The sequence below is a fragment of the Euleptes europaea genome, chromosome 11, assembly GCF_029931775.1.
Source record: "Euleptes europaea isolate rEulEur1 chromosome 11, rEulEur1.hap1, whole genome shotgun sequence".
Classification (NCBI taxonomy): Eukaryota; Metazoa; Chordata; class Lepidosauria; order Squamata; family Sphaerodactylidae; genus Euleptes; species Euleptes europaea.
Window position 1 is genome coordinate 74,511,579 of NC_079322.1, and position 18,665 is coordinate 74,530,243.

The 18,665-nt window shown below is 47.4% G+C and overlaps 1 non-coding gene across 1 annotated transcript; it reads left to right on the forward strand.

Annotated features, from left to right (window-relative positions):
• The first annotated feature begins 15,153 nt into the window (after positions 1–15,153).
• On the forward strand, positions 15,154–15,225 carry TRNAQ-CUG (transfer RNA glutamine (anticodon CUG)). Its single transcript has one exon. It is a non-coding gene; the product is annotated as a tRNA-Gln (tRNA).
• Positions 15,226–18,665: the final 3,440 nt, after the last annotated feature.

The window sequence follows — 18,665 nt, forward strand, 5'->3', positions numbered from 1 at the left end:
GAGACACCTGTAGCTATGTCATCCTTTGCTGGCAGTTTTAGGCCTGAAAAGTTTTAAGCTAATGAATCTTGGAAAGTTTCTGAACAGTTACTTTGATGAGAAAGCTTATGATCTTCTGTCTAGCTATTTCAGATATATTTTCATCATGTGATAAAGTGAACAGGTGTGTTTATGCTGACTTGCTTATTACAATAGCCAACTAGGTACTTAGAAATAGTCACATGATTGTGATAAGTGACTTTAGAGATTGATCAGATATGGAAGTTTTCTCTATAACTATGCATGAGTCTGAGGACCAAATCAGATTTCCTTGGACTGAAGCTCAGCTATCAGAGATTGAAGGACTCTTACTTGGTAGGATCCTTCTGGCTTATTTGACATTCCTTAAGAGCAATGAATAAGAGACTGAATTCTGATTTATTCTAATAGACAACTAGTTTTAATATGCATTAAAATATTGACAGAATTGATTATACTTGCCTGCTTAATTACATTCTGTATAAGTTCAATAATTTTAGTACTCTATTTCATACTGTCTCGTTTAATGAAACAAACCTTTCCTTTTTTTAAATAAAACAAAGATTCACACCGGTGTCAATTCATTTGCTGGTTACCTGAATAGAGAAACAAAGGACCTACATCCTGGAAAATAATATTGTATTATCAAAAAAGCTGGAGAATGTGACAGCCTTTTTTAATTTGATAAAATGGGGAGGATTGTGAGACTGTGGATGCCAGCCAAGAGCAAAGCTTTGACTTATTCTCAGCTCACAGGTCTCTGAAGTTACGGGCAAAAGCCTTGTTCATTACAATCCTTTGAGCTATCTTAATGGTTGCAAGGTCTCATTGGCTGATGGGGCCACCGCCACAATTTTTAGCTATTATTGCTCTGTATGCATCAATTTAGCCCAGTTTTATTATGTATCTTTATTATCAATCTAGCAATTTTTTTAACCTAATATTTTCCTTTTATTATGTATTTGTGGTATTGTTGACATCTTTGTAATGGCCTAAGGCTACGTGCAAATAAAACGATTCATTCAGTGTGGTTGGAAACCCTGCTTTCGGTAAACACAAAGGAGTTTTTAAAACATGTATTTTAATTTTTTTTTTGTTGGTGTGAAGTAATAGCTGACTTATGGCAACTCCTTGGGTTTTCAAGGCAAGAGATGTTCACAGGTGGGCTGCCATTTCCTGCCTCTGGTATTACTTGGTGGTCTCCCGTCCAAATACTCACCAGGGTTGACCCTGCTTAGCTTCCAGCATCACAGGTGGGTTGCCATTTCCTGCCTCTGGTATTACTTGGTGGTCTCCCGTCCAAATACTCACCAGGGTTGACCCTGCTTAGCTTCCAACATCTGGCTACCCTGGGCTATTCAAGTCAGGGCTAAAACATCTATACATATGCCTAAATAAATACATGCAGATATAGACTGTGGTGAGCTAATGACCCAAACTGGGGTAACTGGACATGTGCTCTTTTGTGATCATGACTATCCTATCAATCAAAGAAACTTGTCTGGGTGGTTTCATTGAGGACTGCATTTGGTTAAGTTTGGTAGCAGTCCTCAGTAGTGATTTTAAATTTTGGTTTTATGTTTTTTAATGTATTTTATTCGATGCGTTTTTTCTATATTTGTAAGCCTCCTTCCTCCCTAAGAAAAGAGGCTAATAAGTGTTTTAAATGAATACATACATACATCAATTTGTCCCCCCCCTTATTCATGAAGAGCAACTTAAAACATGGACACACACACAATTATTTCTCCACCCTGCGCACAAATTCATGGAGATACTTAAATGTTTCCGCACTGTGCTGCCCTTCCTTTCTCTTCTTTTCAGGAACTATGCATGTGTGTGACAGTGAACTTCAATCACTATGAAGGTTATAACCCCAGGTCACAATTCTGGAAGGATAAAAACATGTAAGCGCTGGAGACAAGGTGACAATGTGTTCCCAAAGGGTGTGAGTCAAAACTGAAACGGCATGTTCTGATCCGGCCACACCGCTACAGTAGGAGCTCTTTCACACATTACAGGAAACTATTTTGCACTAGGCAGTGAGTGATTCCTCACAAGGTGGGAGAACGGTTCTGGACTAGCGGGACTTAAGAGTCCCGCGTCAAAGGAGTTCAGGTGCTTTCCCTGCACTGTACCGTGGCGTGGCAGCAAAGAACAGAAGCTGGGGTGGTTGGCCTCTTTCTGTGAGAAAAAAGAGCTCTCCTGGTCAAATTAGGGTTGCCAGGTCCCTCTTCGCCAATGGGAGGTTTCTGGGGTGGCGCCTGAGGAGGGCAGGGTTTGGGATGGGGAGGGACTTCAATGCCATAGAGTCCAATGGCAAAAGTGGCCATTTTCTCCAGGTGAAGTGATCTCTATCGGCTGGAGATCAGTTGTAATAGTGGGAGATCTCCAGCTAGTACCTGGAGCACAGGAACAGTATTGTGTTTAAACATGCAAAAACAAGCAATTGGGAATACACACAAGTAGCACTTATAACAAATATATACAAAATATACAATCAATGTTCGATGCAGTCTCAATGCAATATAGTTTTCTTAATATATTTGTAGGAATTCTCATTAAAAAAGTCCATCAGAGCTGATGGACTTTTTTAATGAGAATTCCTACAAATATATTAAGAAAACTAAATTGCATTGAGACTGCATCGAACATTGATTGTATATTTTGTATATATTTGTTATAAGTGCTACTTGTGTGTATTCCCACTTGCTTGTTTTTGCATGTTTAAACACAATACAGTTGTTGTCATTTTGTACTATACTGTTCCTGCGCTGTTTTCCAAACCTTGCGGTATTGGCACGGAAGTACCTGGGTTAGTACCTGGAGGTTGGCAACCCTAGGGTACAAAGAGCCCAAATCTGCCCCATTTCCTCTGTCTAGGCTGGGCATGCTATTGAGAGAGCACACCAGGCAACCCTTTCTGGATGCCCCATGCTTAACTGCTAGCAAATTAGCAATCCCATTTCCAACAGCTTGCCTCCTCGGTCTGTGCATCTGACAATGGGACTAACAAAAAATTCCCCTCAACGACGGTGTGAGGTCCCTAATGGGGAAACCTGGAAGTGATGTCACTCCTCTCTAGGAATCAACAGAAAATTTATGGTAAAGCAGTAGAGTTTCCGGTGATACCTAGAGAGGACTGGCTGAGTTTTCTCCTGGAAGTGGAATCAGTCTTCTCTAGAAATTGCTAGAGAGGCATGACATTATTTCTGGGTTTTCCTGCAAGTGACATCACACCGTAGCTGACGGCAATTTTAAAAAATGTTTCTGACTGGTTTGGTAGAGGGCAAGAACAAGAACAAGAAGAGTTAGTTTTTATATGCTGACTTCTCTACCACTTAAGGAAGAATCAAACCAGCTGACCATCACCTTCCCTTCCCCTCTCCAGGATCAGAGGAGCATGCTGAATATATTAGGTGCTGTGGAGCACAGACAGGATGGTGCTGCTGCAGTTGTCTTGCTTGTGGGCTTCGACTGCTGGACTTGATGGGCCTTGGTCTGATCCAGCAGGGCCTTTCTTATGTTCCCTCTCCACAATAGACACCCTGTAAGGTTGGTGAGACCCAGAGAGCTGTGACTAGCCCAAGGTCACCCAGCTGGCTTCATGTGGAAGGAAAAGAAATCCAGTTCACCAGATTAGCGTCCGCCGCTCATGTGGAAGAGCGGGGAATCAAACCCGGTTCTCCAGATCAGACTCCACCGCTCCAAACCACTGCTCTTAACCACTACACCATGTTGGCAAAAGATTTCTACACTCAGTGGGCACGTGGCAAACATTTGACTTCACTACTCTCTGCAGCCAACCCTGCCCGAATGCAGTATCCTGTAACTTGACTCTCCCATCCAAAGGCATTTTCAAGGGCCAACCCAGGGAACAAAGGGGAGGGGGCCCTTTTATTTCAGCAGTTCTTTGGTGTCACATGTTTCTGCAGAAGGCGAGCTACAGGTTTGAGGATCAGTACCCAGATCATTCATGGGGTTGGTTTCATTGTACTTCCCAATTCAATTTCCTGCATCTGCTGATTCTTTCAAAATCTATGTGACTTAACTGTTACGATTATCCCCGAACTGCATATATAATTTTGGTCAAGAGATAACAAGGACCAGCTTATTGGAGAATGGATGTTTTCAGTAAGGTCAACACAGAAAGGGGAGAACTTTATAGCACCTGTTGGAATACGCCATCTCCGACAGACAGGCTCTCGGGAGGTGAAAATTAAAACAGCTGGTTGTGATAATCACCTTTCGCAATCCCCTGCTTATGGCCCAAGGCATTAAGTTTTAATGTTCAGCTCCGTTTATAACAAGTCCTTCAAAAAAAATGCAGCACTTGAAATCTCCTCCAGAGATTAAATTTTATTGTTCCTCTGCAGCAGCACTGAAATCCCTTAAAAATAAATCAGATATGCCAGTGGATGAACTCCCCTAGTAACAACAGAATTGTGGAACTATTTTTAAGAGCGTAGGGGGGAAAACGGCTGGGGGCTCAAGCAGCCGAGCTTTATTTGTGCTTGTAGTGGAGACGAAGGTTTAAGCCCTCCAGCCACGCACGCTAATCTGTAGGTGACGCAGCAGGGATATAAAACATACAGGTAGCAAGCAAAAAAAAAAAATCACAATTTTGCAGGTGGTTCAAGCTTATATAGAAGGAATCTGTTCTAAAGCCGTGGTTTGCAAAACTTCTCACCTCTGGGGAACTATTTCTATAAGGAACTGACTTCTAAAGAACTCACATTCACCTGCCAGGAAACCCCTGGGATACACTGCAGGGAAGGGCACGTTTCATTTTTAAAGGTAACAAAACCCTGGGGATGTATTCCTTCCCTGCAGCTGTGTATTAAAGAGAAGGTTCAGTAGGCTTGCCAACTTTGGCTTGGGAGATTCCTGGAGATTTTGGGGGTGGAGCCTGGAGATGGTGGAGTTTGGGGACTTCAGTATGGTACAGTGCCATATAGTCCACTCTCCAAAGCAGCCATTTTCTCCGGGGGAACTGATTTATGTACCCTGGAGATCTGACAGCAAGGGTTGCATAGTGGTTAGATCTGGGAGACTCAGATTCAAATCCCTAATTCTGCCATGGAAGCTCACTGGCTGACCTGGGGCCAGTCACAGCACCTACATCACAGGGTTGTTGTGAGGATAAAATGGAGGAGAATGTAAGCCTAGGGTTGCCAGGTCCCTCTTCGCCACCGGTGGGAGGTTTTTGGGGTGGGGTTTGGGAAGGGACTTCAATGCCATAGAGTCCAATTGCCAAAGCTGCCATTTTCTCCAGGTGAACCGATCTCTATCGGCTGGAGATCAGTTTGTAACAGCAGGAGATCTCCAGCTACTACCTGGAAGTTGGCAACCTATGTGAGCTGCTTTGTGGAGCCCCAAAGTGGGGTATAAATAAAGTTAGTCAGTAAATAAATAGTTGTGATTCTGAGAGATTTCCAGGCCCTATCTGGAGATTGGATACCCTAAACAATAGAAACCGGTAACAATCCTTCCCAAAGTCTTTCTTTTCTCATTGAGCAAACCCTGCTCAATGGGCTCCTGAGAATACTTCAGGATGCCTAAGAATGCAGACCAAAAATCGCTCCTTTAAAGCATCCTGCAAATCCTGCCAAGCTCCTTCTACATCTCGATTGGAACATAATGTTCATTCCAGGAAACGGACATTTAAAAACCCATTCCTGGGTTGCTCAATTGAACAATAATTTTGTAGGGCAATGGTCACTCTGCTGCTGACGTTACAGAATGAGAAAATTCAGGAGGGGGCATGGCTTTCTATTGTTTGTGCATTATTGTCTATCATGCATTGTTTGCTCTCAGTATAAGGAAATTAATTAAAAATAATGGATAAAAGAAACAGTCCCTACCATGATCCAGCCACTAGAGCAAAGGTGTCGAACTCAATTGTCACGAGGGCCGGATATGACATGTCACTTGGTTGGGCTGGGTCATGTTGGGTTGCCAACCTCCAGGTACTAGCTGGAGATCTCCTGCTATTACAACTGATCTCCAGAAGACAGAGATCAGTTCCCCAGGAGAAAATGGCCGCTTTGGCCATTGGACTCTATGGAATTGAAGTCCCTCCCCTCCCCAAACCCCGCCCTGTGGAGGAGGGGGGAATCAAACCCGGTTCTCCAGATCAGAGTCCACCGCTCCAAACCACTGCTCTTAACCACTACACCTCGCTGGCCAGATGGTCCTCTCTGGCAGCTTTATGATTAATCTCTCTATGTGGTTTCATAGCTATGCTTTCATATTACACCTGCTGAACAAAGAAGTTAAGAGTCCAAACACATCCCTAACACCTCCGTCCTTTTTTGTGTGCAAATTGGCAATCTGTTCAGAAGTTTAATAAGGTTGGTTTGGACTGCTTCCTTTATATCACACCCGATGATCAATTTGTAGACTCTCTTAGGTCCTGTTGCGCATTTGTCTGAACATCTTTATTATCTTTCCTTACTTGGTGCGTCAGGAAAGTGTCCCCCCCCCTACAGTTTTCTGAAGTTCAGATTTTCCTGCCTCCAGGATGCTGATTTTTCTCACTTGCCTTCCTCTCCTTAAGGTTGCCAACCTCCCAGAATTACAACTGATCTCCAGACGACACAGATCAATCCCCCTGGAGAAAATGACAGCTTCGAAGTGTGGATTCTTTGCCAATCTCATCCCTGCTGACCTCCCTCTCCTCCACATAATAAGAAAGGCCCTGCTGGACCACACCAAGGCCCATCAAGTCCAACAGTGGCCAACCAGGTGCCTCTAGGAAGCCCACGAACAAAACGACTGCAGCAGCATTCCCCTGCCTGAGAGCCAGCTTGGTGTAGTGGTTAGGAGCGGTGGTTTGGAGCAGTGGACTCTAGTCTGGAGAACCGGGTTTGATTCCCCACCCTCCCCACATGAGCAGCGGAGGCTAATCTGGTGAACTGGATTTGTTTCCCCGCTCCTATACATGAAGCCAGCTGGGTGACCTTGGGCTAGTCACAGCTCTCTCAGCCCCACCTACCTCCCAGGGTGTCTTTTGTGGAGAGGGGAAGGGAAGGTGATTGTAAGCCGGTTTGAGTCTCCCTTAAGTGGTAGAGAAAGTCGACATATAAAAACCATCTCTTCTTCTTCTGTGTTCCACAGCACCTAAGATAACAGGCCTGCTCCTCTGATCTTGGAGACAATAGGTATGCATCATGACTAGTATCTATTTTGACTAGTAGCCACAAATACCTCTCTCCTCCACGAACATGTCCACTACCCTTTTAAAGCCTTCCAAGTTGGCAGCCATCACCACATCCTGGGGCAGGGAGTTCCACAACTTAACTATGCGTTGTGAAGAAATACTTCCTTTTATGTGTTTTGAATCTCTTACCCTCCAGCTTCAGCAGATGACCCTGCATTCTAGTATTATGAGAGGGAGAAAAGCTTCCTGTCCACTCTCTCCATACCATGCATAATTTTATAGATCTTTGTCATGTCTCCCCTTAACCACCTTCTTTCCAAGCTAAGCACTCCTAAGCATTTTAACCGCTCCTCGTAGGGCAGTTGCTCTAGCCCCCTGATCATCTTGGTTGCTCTTTTCTGCACCTTCTCAAGCTCTGCAATACCCTTTTTGAGGTGTGGTGACCAGAACTGTACACAGTATTCCAAGTGTGGTCTCACCATAGATCTGTACAAGGGCAGTATGATAGATAAAGGTTCTGGCACTAACCTGGAGCCTGGGTTGCAGATTCCGGGCCAGGTGAAGTGCAAAATGTCAACTGGGGGGGGGGGATCAGAAACCAGGGCGGGGAAGCACGCGGCAGTCAGCTGCCTCAGAAGCACGAGGCAAGGCACCTGATGGCCCGGGAGACTCCTCCAATCAGCGGTGCCCTGGCAATTCAAAAGGGCCAATAGCAGGATGCCTCCAGTTCCGGGGGGGGGGGGCGTCCCAAGGGGGGGCGCTGTGCAGGCTGGAGCAGGAGTGAGGTTTTCACTCAGGTCCGCTCCCAGCACATAAAAAAGGAGCAGACTCTCCGAGCCCTTCAGATCGCCGTGATCGTCGCTAGGTGAAGAACAAGGATGGCGCGAGAGAGCGGGCGGCAGCGGCGGGCAGGGCCAAGACGGCGAGCGGCGAGCGGGTCCAGGCGGCGAGCGGAGGAGAGCCCGGCTGGCGGGGCAATGACCCCACCGGGCTGATACAATAATAATAAAAAAAGAGCACGCTAAGATCTCCTGCCCTGTTTGGGCATTGCAGAAATCACTGCCCCTTGCGTGGGGTTTTATTGCCTTCCGAAGCAGAACAGCCATGCCCCCCAAGATGCCGCTACCTCGGACGAGGAGCAGGGTGGGGGCATTTAGAAGGTCCTGGGATCACCTGGCTCCACGACGGAGGAGGGCAGGGGAAGGGTCGGTTACACCCAGAACCTCGGCCAGGTCTCACAGTAGCCTAGGGGCTTCAGGTACGCAGAACCCTGGGGCCGGGCGGCAGAGAGGGCAAGAGGCGCCAACATCGGCACCGCCCACACGGGAACGCAGGGGTACCCCTGAACAGCCCGGGGCATCCTTGGAGGGGCTGTCAGCTGCTGTGGAGCAGCTGGCTGAGCGAGTTGAGCATCTGAGCTCCCCGCCAGGACCTGCAGCAGATGTGGCCGACCCCAGTGGCTGCCTTACGGCAAGGGACACCAGGTGAGAAGCCGGTTGCGGGTCAGGAGGAGAAGGGAAGCCTCTTCTTCTTCAACGTCCAGCAGCCCAGTGCGAAAGAGTTCAAGGTGCAAGGCGCAAGGATAGAGGGACCAAGGCACGGAGACAGTCTGGTCGCACATCTCGTCGGGCCCCAGGAGACAGCTTGGATGGTGATGGGAGGGGATTACTGGATGGCGGCTGCCAACGTACCAGGGCTGCCCTCGTGGGCACTCTGACGTCGCACTACCCAGACCACTCCCCGTAGCAAAACTGGCCCTGGGAGCGTATGGGATGATGGCGGGGATTCACCACGTCCTCCAGTGCCCCCTCCATTTACAGATGACGAAGACCCCCCTGGTATCCACCTCCCTAGGGATTTAAGAGAAGATATTCTAGACCATTTCTATATAGATCTTTACTCATTAATAAAGCCTGAGGTGGAAGAGGGGCGAAGGTCACACTCCACCTCACAGGACAGAAGAAAAGACAAAGAGAAGCTGAGCACAGCCGAAAGGACATTTGACAAGTGGTTGGCAGGGTACACCATATTTATGGGGGTGGTAGCATCAGCCTACCCGGCTCGAGGATGGCATCTGGCCAATCATTTGGCCAACGTTCTCTGGGCCTGTAATTTGGCTGGGGACACGGCTGCTATGGACTATGATGAAGCCTTCAGGAAACGGGCGTCAAGAAAATCAATATGATAAAATGGATGCAAAATTTCGGAGAAATGATCAATATGGATACATGGGAAAAACTTTGCACCTCTGAAATGAAATATACTGTCTGTCAAGAAGTGAAAGAAAATTGGTATAAAACATTTTACAGATGGTACTTGACCCCCAATATGCTCGCCCAAATGACTACTCCTGGAAAAAGAGGCGCTTGTTGGAAATGTCAAGACACAGACGGTTCCTACTTTCATGTTTGGTGGACAAGTCCAAAATTACAAATATATTGGAAAAGAATTCATCGAGATCTCCAGCTGATGTTAGATATGAAGTTAACATTTGATCCTAAATCTTATTTACTCAGTATAGTGCCACCAAACCTGCCTTTGAATTTACATGATGTTTTTAAATATGCTACAACTGCAGCAAGAACGGTATTGGCAAGAACATGGAAACTAACTCATATACCCGAAATAGAAGACTGGAAAGGAAAACTGTTAGAATATGCTAGTATGGCAAAAATGACCTTTGAGTTAAACCTAAAATCCAATGAATCTACAGAACAATTTGATGAGAAGTGGGCGTTATTTTATACTTATATGAACTGTAATTAATTCGAATGAAGTATGTTGGTTTAAATATTTATAACAGGTAGTGCATTATTCTTTATGTTAATTAATGGTTAAGCAAAACTTAGAATATTTGATAAAAGAATACCAACACGATACAAGTAGAATAACTGAACGGTACTTTGTAACTATGTTTTATTAAGAAAATCTTTATAATACTGTATTGTTTTTATATAAATATACAACGATTTACCCTCCCCCTTTCTATTCCTGTACCCTCCCATTTACAAAAATAAAACTTAAAAAATTAAAAAAATTAAAAAAAAAAAAAGGAAACGGGCGTCACAAAATGAGCGTTCAAGATGGGACCTAATTAATGACAAATTGTGGCTGATCACCATTGGCCCCAATATTAAGTCTAAATCAGAAGGCGGGCGCTGGAATATGTGGGGGGGCGGGGCTGCAGGGAGCTCAATAGGAGAGTTTGCTGGGAATATAACCAAGGTAAACGCCAGCGGGCAAAGTGCCGTTTTGAGCACAACTGTGAGCTCTGCTTCGGCCCCATCCGAAATCCAGATGCACCCGCAATGGGGGCAGTGGGTCTTCCTTTCGTGGTCACAGGCCTTTATCAACGGCACCCCGCAAGGAACCAGGCGGATCTAGCACCACCCACAGAGGGGCAAAACAATGAAGACGGTTTATTGGGATTGGCATATTCACCTATCAAATTAGACCCCCTTTCACAATTACTAACAAAATAGCCCAACAGAGAGGCCGCTCAGTACTTATGGGAAGGCTTCTCCAGGGGTTTCCGGATACCTTTTTCCCAACCTCGGGTACCTATGGCAGCGGGCAATTTAAAGTCAGCACAGGAGTTACCTGACGTTGTAGCTGACAAGATCGCCAAGGAGTGCCGGGCGGGCAGGATGGCTGGCCCGTTCAGCTCACCCCTTTTCATTAATCTGAGAGTTTCACCTTTAGGAGTCGTACCCAAGAAAGCCCTCGGGGAGTTTAGGCTCATTCATCACTTATCCTACCCAAAAGGAGGGTCAGTTAATGATGCCATCCCCCCGGAGCTTTGCTCGGTCCGTTACCAATCCTTTGATCATGCCATTAACATCGTAAGATCATGTGGCCAGCGGGCACAGATGGCGAAGTGCAATGTGCAGTCCGTCTTTTGCCTACTACCAGTCCATCCGTCAGATTTCTGCCTATTAGGCTTACATTTTCAAAGTTTTTGATATGTGGATAAGGCCATGCCAATGGGGTGCTCCGTGGCATGTGCTGCATTCGAAACATTCAGCACATTTTTAGAATGGGCATTAATAGACAGAACGGGCTGCCAGCTGGTCGCCCATTATTTGGATGACTTCTTAATGGTTGGGCCGGATGGGTCCAAGATACGCGACAACCTGCTGGCAAACTTTATGGCTTTGACCTCGGACCTGGGGGTACCACTAGCATTGGAAAAAACGGAAGGCCCGGCCCACCGTCTAAAGTTTTTGGGAATAGAAATTGACACAGTGATGGGTACCTCCAGACTGCCGGAGGACAAATTGTTGGCCCCTTGGCAGTTACTTTCCACCCTGCTGGACAGAACAAAATGCATGTTGAGGGAGCTGCAGTCCATCAGTGGTCACTTGAACTTTGCATGCAGGGTTGTATCACCCGGGAGGGCCTTTTGTGCACGGATGTGCAGGGCTACGGTGGGCGTCAAGGCACCCCACCACCGGATACAGGTGACCCGGGAGATGAAGGATGACGCAAGGACTTGGCTGCAGTTCTTGGATCAATTTAACGGAGTTTCTCTGTGGCAGGATGCTTGGGTGCCGGGCCACGACTTGCAAGTACTGTAGGATGCAGCAGTCAGCATCGGCTTTGGGTTATATTGTAAAGGGAAATGGTGCACGCAGCCTTGGCCGGAACACTGGTGTAGCACGGGGTTTAGTACGGGACCTCACTTTTCTGAAACTCTTTCCTTTCGTCGTGGCCGTGGTAATCTGGCAGTGGCAGTTTCAAAATAAGCACATTACGTTTTGGTGTGACAATCTGGCGGTAGTCCACGTAGTAAATCGCCAAACGTCTAAATCAAGCCGGGTAATGCATTTAGTTCATAAGTTTGTGTTGACTTTCCTTCTCTGCTATCATTTTTACCGCTTGCCATGTGCCAGGCATTGATAATGGCATAGCAGATTGTCTCGCCTGCAGCTGGACAGGTTCCGGGCATTGATGCCGGAGGCGGATCCTTTTCCCGAGGCGTTTCCGGAGGAGCTGTGGGCATTTGGATGCGGACTATAATGCAAGGGATTTACATGTCTGTATCTTCGGCAACCTTCCGGGCATACTCTTCAACGGCCAAGAGGTTCTTGGCATTCTCCTCGGATAGGGGCGGCCCTGGGTGCTGGCCGGCACCGGAACACTGGGTATTGCAGTATATAGCCCATTTAAAAGACAACAGGTGCACTGCAAAAACCATAGGCGTCCATTTGGCAGCGTTAGCATTTTTCAACAGGGCACATGGGCACGAAGATCCTGGCGCGTCCTACTGGGCACGCAGGGCGGTGATGGGTTGGAAAAGGGGGATCCCTCTACAGGCGGACCAACGGCGGCCAATTATGATAGGCATCCTGGCCAGGTTGATCAACTGCCTGGAACACATTTGCTGGTCAGAATTTGAAGAGTCCTTGTTCACGGCGGCATTCACCCTAGCTTTCTATGGTGCCCTAGGGGTCAGCGAGTTGGTTCCTCGTTCAGGTCGGGATGCATCCAACCAGGCAGTTCGTGGGGACGACATTGGGACAAGTGGCCAGTGGTTAGTGGTGGCAATACACTGCTCCAAAACCGATCAGAAGGGCCTTGGGACCCGCATACATTTAAAAGCAGCCTGGGGGGCTGCCCGCTGCCTGGTCACAGCCATGCGCCACTATTTAAGAATCCGGCCGTTGCAGGCAGGGCTGCTGTTCATTCATCAAGAAGGGGGGTTCTTAACTCGCTACCAATTTGTCCAGGTATTCCGATGGGGCCTTGGGTTTCTGGGTTTGTCAGTCAAGGAGTTTGGGGTGCATTCTTTCCGAATTGGGGCGGCCACAACGGCCGCACAGACCGGGCTGACAGAGAGCAAGTTAAAAAGCATTGGGAGATGGCGCTCCAATGCATTCAAGAGTTACGTTCGGCCCCAGCCAGTCTCTTATTAACCTACTGTTTTTGAGTTGCAGCCAGGTGCAGCAAACAAGTCTGGCTGGTGGGACACAGCATCATGCGCCGGGCCAGCAAGTACGTATCCTCCTCCGGATGGGGCAAGAACTTGGGCCTCGATGAATCTCCGCAAATTTCCTGGATGGGACAAGGAGGTATGTGGTGGGCTGCCTTAGTCCCCACCTTCCTAGAGGTGGCCCGACGTCACGGCGTGCCCGGCGCCCTTATTGTACAACTGGGCGAGAATGACTTAACAAACCGGAAAGGAAAGGACGTATTGGAAGTTGCGTCATCTGATTTCCGGAGATTGGCAACGGCATTCCCAAAAATGTTGATCTGTTAGTCAGATATGTTGGAACGGTTGATTTGGCATGGGGCCCTTAAACCACACAAGGTAGATCTAGCCCGGAGAAAGGCTACTAAGGCCATTGGCAGAACGGTTCAGGCCCACTGTTTCTTCGTGACGGTGTCCGCTTATCCGATTGGGGCACTGACCTTTGGTTGCTGAGCATTCGGCAAGGGCTGATGGAATGGCTTCAGCTGAGAGGTACTGGCGGCAGCAGGGGGGGACCATGGGTTCCCACCCTGCTAGTTGGAGGGAAGCATTTGGGTTGGATCCAGAAAGGTCCAGGAGGTATGGAACCCCCTTTTCCTACATGGTAGGACCCCTCCCCATAAGTGTTTGTAAAGTGGCATCACGCAAGTAAGATCGGTGACAATGCCACTTTCCAGTGGGCAGGGCATCACCTAGCGGCACTCGCCCCGGTGACCCAGTGCTCTGCCACAACCCTGGGGGGCAGCCCCAGTGGGATCACTGCGTACAGCAGTTATACATCAAGCCACATTGGGGTTGGCTGATGCATTAGGATCCAGCCCATATGCAGCGCCAATGTCATCACAGTTGTCGTGATGGCCATTTGTATTTCAAACCTTATATTCAAACCTTTATCCGCAAGTTATTATAAAATTGCAAGTTGTTATAAAGTTGATGTTCACTCTTCTGTTGTGTTGTAATTTTTGATCGAGCGATCCACTACCATCCCAAGATCCTTTTCTTGGTCTGTTGCTGCCAGCTCAGATTCCATCAGTGTATATGTGAAGTTGGTATTTTTTGCCCCAATATATATCACTCTTAGGACAGCCCCAGAAGGGGATAATCTGAGAGCAGCCAGGGGGGATTTACTTAGTCCAGGGAGGCAGAAAATCTTGAACTTCTCTCTCCTGCATTTTTGGAAGTTAGTTGCAGAACAGGAAGGGGGAAAAAAACCCTCCCTCCGTAATACTCAATGGGATTGTTAAGTAGATGCTGTAAAAACGCCGAGAGGCCTGCTACGCGCTAAAATAAGATTTTTCTCAGAAGGGGGGCGGCAGCCCTTAGCCAAGCAAACGATCACAGCCGGATCTGGTGATAAACTGCTTCTAGGAAAAATCACAGCACCCTCATAAAGAGCCTCTGCTGCCACGTTCCCGGATGAATAGGGAATCTGACACTGATTGGCACTTTGAAAAATACGGCGCATAAAGTGCGCCTCCAGGGAACGCCGTTCGAGCAAAAGCTTGTCAACACTGAATTAAGGGAGGCAAAGTTTTTTCCAAGAGCTGCCACGTGCAGAGGGTTTCACCTCCCCCCCCCCACTTTTTTTGCAGCACACAAAAAAAATCTTGCACTTGTGGGAAAACTGCCTTGCCTTTGCTAGGCTCTATAGCCGAGCCATAGAACAAAGAGCAGCTCCAATTGGCTTGAAGCCATCGTAGAGGAATGTTCCAGTTGGTTCCAGCTTAAGTTCATTGTTCTCTGATTCTCTGCAGGTGTTAGCCACCCCTCCCACCCCCCGCACACTGGTGGTTTCTTCTCATGGCCATCTACTCAGGCCTGTTAATGAGAGAGCTCTAAGAGAGCTGTGACTAGCCCAAGGTCACCCAGCCGGCTTCATGTGGAGAAATGGGCAATCGAACCATATTCGCGTCCGCTGCTCATGCGGAGGAGTGGGCAATTAAACCCAGTTCTCCAGATTAGAGTCCGCCGCTCTTAACCACTACACCACTGTGGCTCTCTTGGTTCCATGGTGTAATGGTTAGCACTCTGGACTCTGAGTCCAGCGATCCGAGTTCAAATCTCGGTGGAACCTAATTTTTCAGAATTTTGGGGAGGGGCTGTGGCTCAGTGGTAGAGCCTCTGCTTGGCATGCAGAAGGTCCCAGGTTCAATCCCCGGCATCTCCAGTTAAAGGGACGAGGCAAGTAGGTGATGGGAAAGACCTCTGCCTGAGACCCTGGAGAGCCGCTGCCGGTCTGAGTAGACAATACTGACTTTGATGGATCAGGGGTCTGATTCAGTATAAGCAACTTCATATGTGTTCATATGAGCCAGAGAAATGGAACAAAAAGACCCCGTGCGGCCCTTTCTGCTAGCAAAAACGGGGTGGGAGTGAAACCAAAACTCCTTCTCCCGGTTTGCAGTGCCAAGTCAATGAGCGTTTTTTAAAAAAAGGTGAGTTCTGATGTACGTCTGACTGAGAGTCTGGTTGCGCACCTGTGACCCCCGACACATGTCAGGTGTTTTGTGTAGTTTGGCCCTCAGGGCTGTAAAGAAAGATCTCTCCCCTCTGGACAGTGGCGGTTCCACCAAAGGGCAGAAGATTTGAAAGGACTGGGTGTCATGTGTAAGGTTAAGCAGCCTCGCATGCATGTCCCACAGCGCACCTTTGCAAGAATGAAGTCTTCCTTCCATTGGGCAACCGAACATTTAAAGGTCTTTTTGCTACCGAAAGACATTTTTTGAGGAAAAGCTTTCTAACAAGCTCCCAGCCATGCATGAGATGCTAAATAAAATGGACGGTATCTTTAGATGTAAAAAAAAGCAATAATACTGCGGCTCAAAGCCCGGCATGCAATTCTCGCGTGGTCGCTTCTTCTGCTATGTAACAAAAGCATAATAACTCCGCGCATGGAGAAAAGTGCTCTCTGCCCTCAGCAAGGAGACGTCTGACTGAGAGCAGACATCCCTGAAAACATACCGTTACAGCTTTTTTGAGAGAGACTCTTCACTTGAAGAAGATTTCTAGCTTATGGAGTCAATGAGAATATTCAGAGGAGGGAAGCGGGATTTTGAACGCCGGAAGGCACATAATAAAACCCGGCTTCTCAGAAGTACTCAGTTTTTCTTTAAACTTTACGGCCCTGCTGCCCTGGAAGTCAGCATTGCTGTGCATTTTGACAACAATAAGAGGCGCGGTGGTCTTTTCTCCAAATATCGAGGGGGATCCTAGAATACAATTTTCCAAGCAGTGAAAGACCCCCAGGAGAACGTCGGCACGACGGCAGAGCCGCGATGCACACAGAATGCTTCTCGCTTTTCAAAGCACGCTATGTTAACATTTTACCGTCTTTTAAGAGGGGCTGAGTTTATCGCCAAAAGCCTTTTATTGCTTCAAGTATTAACAAAAAAAAGGGGGGATCAATGAATGTGTTCTCTAGGTTGTTTGATAGATATTTCAAAACATCTGCGCGTCAATATAAAGGGAAGTTTTTAATAATACGTTTTTGGGTAAACTATCGATTTCGACGGCCTCTTTACTGAGCTCATTTCTTCTTGGGACAGAGTAGTTCTAAGACCCACCTACCTCCCAGGGTGTCTGTTGTGGGGAGGGGAAGGGAAGGTGATTGTAAGCTGGTCTGATCCTTCCTTAAGTGGTAGAGAAAGTCGGCATATAAAAACCAACTCCTCTTCTTCATCATCTAAGGGACCCACTTTCAAAGGCGTTCGCAAGCGTGCAAGAGATATTGCTGATGCACCAAAAAACTGCTGCCGTTCTCCCGCTACGTGCCAGGAGACTGAAGGACAGAAGCATCCTGGTCTCCCAAAAAAGCAGACGAGCAGGAAATTGCAATTCACCAAATGCTGCAATGGCTGTAGGAACAGACCAATAAAATCAATGATTGCATGCGGGGTCACTGCCGGAGCAATTTACTATTTTTTAAAAGCTCTGTTAGTCAAGAGTTAAACAAAACCAAAGTCTTGGTCCAGCGCTCAGAACTCTACGCCACACCGGCTCCGATGAAATACCCATCAGCGCTGAACCATCAACAAGCCCAATACTATCGACTCCAAGCGGGCAGCCTTATCTGTGACAAAATCAGTGCTCCCAATAAAATATGTATCACTAGTGTGCTATTAAAGAAGACGACTTGGTTTTCATATGCCGACTTTCTCTGCCACATAAGGCAGAATCAAAGCAGCTTACAATCACCTTCCCTTCCCCTCCCCACAGCAGACACCCTGTGAGGTAGATGGGGCTGAGAGAGCTCTAAGAGAGCTGTGACTATAGAGAGCTCTAAGAGAGCTGTGACTAGCCCAAGGTCACCCAGCTGGCTTCATGTGTAGGAGCGGGGAAACCAACCCGGTTCACCATATTTGCCTCCGCCGCTCACGTGGAGGAGCTGGGAATCAAACCCGGCTCTCCAGATCAGACTCTACACTACGCTGGCTAGATACAAGCGTTCCTCTGAGATATTGTGGGTTCGGTTCCAATAAATCGAATATGGCCATAAAGCAAGTTACATGATTTTTTTCCAGTGCATATAAAAGTTATGTTTACACGATACTGTAGACTAGGAGAGGCTGTGACTCATAGAACATCTGCTTGGCCTGCAGAAGGTCCCAGGTTCAATCCCCGGCATCTCCAGTTAAAGGGAGGGACTAGGCAAGTAGGTGATGGGAAAGACCTCTGCCGAGACCCTGGAGAGCCACTGCCGGTCTGAGTAGACAATACTGACTTTGATGGACCAAGGGTCTGATTCGGTATAAGGCAGCTTCATGTGTTCGCTATTAGATATGCAACAGCATTATGTCTAAAAAAAAATGTTTGAAATATTGCAAAATGTGATACAGAGTCACGAAGTGAGAACATGCTGTTGGGGAAATGGTGCCGATATACTTGCTCAGAAACGCAATATCAGCAAAGCTGAGAGAGCTATAAGAGAGCTGTAACTTGCCCAAGGTCACCCAGCTGGCTTTGTGTGGAGGAGTGGGGAAACCAACCCGGTTCACCAGATTAGTGTCCGCCACTCATGGGCAGGAGAGGGGAATCAAACCCAGTTCTCTAGATTAGAGTCCGCCGCTCCAAACCACTGCTCTAAACCACTACACCAGGCTGGCTTCCCAAAGGGGTAGGGGCTCGGGGTAGGGTGGACAGTAGCTGTCCCCAACTGCTTTCACCCCAGTTGCTGCTGTTTCTGCAGGGCGAATGCTGTTTTGAGCCCTTGCATGGCAGCAGCCTAGATAGGAAAATGTACATACAAATGACAAACAAATTGAGAATGCATAGCACGCCGTGGGTAGTGGCTATGCCGTTCCCACGAAGAGATTAATGCATGGAAAAACTAATGGGAAGCTGACAGAACATATTGATGGTCGCTGCAGATAATGTGATCAATTAAAAGAGAGCGAATGGAGAGAGAAACGACAACTAATGGCATTACATGGGCTTTGGAACGCATTGATTTATCCTCTTCTCCTTCGGAAAGTCTTTCCGGCACAATCCTGAGCAGAATTACTCCCTTCTAAGCTC